This window comes from Morone saxatilis, unplaced genomic scaffold (genome assembly GCF_004916995.1).
Source record: "Morone saxatilis isolate NCDOM2014 unplaced genomic scaffold, NCSU_SB_2.0 Contig12, whole genome shotgun sequence".
Classification (NCBI taxonomy): domain Eukaryota; kingdom Metazoa; phylum Chordata; class Actinopteri; family Moronidae; genus Morone; species Morone saxatilis.
The window spans coordinates 27,194,914-27,197,128 of record NW_023339674.1 but is presented as its reverse complement, the minus strand read 5'-3'; the positions used below and the strand labels follow the sequence as shown (position 1 = coordinate 27,197,128).

The 2,215-nt window shown below is 37.4% G+C and overlaps 1 protein-coding gene across 2 annotated transcripts in view; it reads right to left on the bottom strand.

Annotated features, from left to right (window-relative positions):
* st3gal3a (ST3 beta-galactoside alpha-2,3-sialyltransferase 3a) overlaps window positions 1-2,215 on the bottom strand; it is a 33,296-nt gene that overhangs the window by 24,128 nt on the left and 6,953 nt on the right. The window lies entirely within an intron of this gene.

The following is a 2,215-nucleotide window of genomic DNA, read 5'->3' as shown; positions in this document are numbered from 1 at the left end:
TGTGGCTTCAGACTGGATAAAAAGTCAATGTATGACAGCTTCTGGCAGAATATGACGCCCTTGACAGGCAACTGGTGAAACTCAGCGTTGCCTGAATAAAAGACACATTTCTCTGAGTTTGAACATTGTTAGAAACATTTGGCTTAATCTAAGTAAACAACTCAACTACATATAGAAGATATCTCTAGAGTTTATAGACATTTTAATGCAGACATGATACTGGCTTTGGCACAGGCCCCTTCCCTTAATCTCTCACATCATTTCCATGTTGTCCTCATTTTGGAGAACTTGGAAAAAAAAAAAAAAGATGTGTGATTGGTAGATTGTAATGGGTCTCTAATGTATATATCATTAGATACTGACAAAGAAATATAAACCACATGTGGCTTTGTTTAAGAGCAGATTGAATCAAAATGACATGTTATTGCCCTCTGCTGTTCTTTCTTTTTCTTAAGAGAATTGCAAGGTGTTCGAACAACTGATGCCGAGGGTGGTTGCTGAAAGTTTCCCAAACCAATCCCTACTCACTAGTCACCATGGACACCTTGCTGGGGTAGCTAATAAGTTTCCATATATTGTGTTTGACCCATCCCCCATGGAGACACTATATGCATGCATTGTACCTTCCTTATAAAAATGATCAGAATGACCAAAAAGCATAGCTTAATCTACTGATATAACATATTCATACTCATGTAATTTTCATAGTTTGTAAGTTCTATTTAGCGCTAAGGTCAAATGGATAGAAAAGCTGTTTGTAAAAACTGTAAATGTAACATGCACAAAATGATTGGCATGTACTGTGAAACTGAAACTAATGTTTCTTTCATTGATTGTTGCACCAAGTTAAGTAAATCTATCTAAACACAAAGCGACGTTTTTTATTTTTTTATTCTGAACTGGTTCAGTTAATATGCTGAACTCTTCACACAAACGTGCAATGGAGGCCAAGTAGATACAAGATTCAACAATAAGGACCGTGCTGAGCCATCTCACTTCCTTCTTATCTCTGTTGAGAGTTGCACATGCTCACCGATTGGGCACCTGTGAGAAAATGTTGCTGGGTAAAGACAAAGTTTGTGAGCTAAAAAACAAGCGAGCATTCCAATAATCCAGGCAACAGGAGTTTAGCTGGGTGGTGTTAGGATAAAGGATGAAGGCAAAACAAAGGGAGAGTTATTTAATTAAGATAAATCACACTGATGTTCTGGACATGCAAATTGTTTTCCCTGAGGGCAGAAATAAACTTTATTCAAATCACAAATGAAAATCAGTACCATATGTCAGTTTAAAACCATCAGCAAATGGTGTAAAACATATTTTATAAGGTATGTGACTGCAGGGGTCAACAAAGCTCAACACTTATCAACTGTCTCCTCACTCAAGCAAACTACAGAAGAAAAACAAGAGAACATGGTGCTGATAAGCCATACATGTACTGTAAGCTTAACTGACACTATCTCTGGGAGAACAGTGCGTGATGTTTGGATGGTTGGAGGAAAAATAAGCAGTGCTTGTTGTTTCTGGGCAGTGAGAGAACGCATTATCTGCTGTAGCATCAAATAGAGCACTATCAACCTCTAACTTAACACTTTGGCTCTCAGTCCATGTCAGTCAAGTAAAACTTTAGATAAATATACCTGCAGAAAAATAATTTCCTACACATTTGACGTTTAGATGTACAAATTAGGGATGAACCATATGGATTCTCTTTTTCAGCTGATACAATAACCGATAATTACCTGCTTCTCGTGGTCGATACCGATAAGGTAACAGATGATTTCACATTTATGTGTTTTCAAAAGAAGTTGATAACATGTAGTTTATGCACACTTGAGGGTAAGAAAAGCTTAGATGTAGTGAACTGTGGACAGCCGCCCAGGGTTCAAATCCAACCTGCGGCTCTTTGATGCCTGTCATCCCCTCTCTCTGCACCCTTTTCCTGTCTATCTTCAGCTGTTACTATCAATTAAAGGCAAAATACTTAAAAATAATAAATTTAACTGTTCTTAACACAACAACAAACAAAAGTTCTAACTCTTCAAATGCTTTATTTTTCCTAGTACTAACCCTAACCCTAAGTACATCCAAAAACCAACCGTTTTCTTCAAAGAATTCAAAGTAAATCAATAGGGACCGAGCCAGCGACCGCTGGAGGTCCCTATTGTTTTTGCTCGATTTCTTCTTCTTACTTATTATTATTATTTTTAGCCCC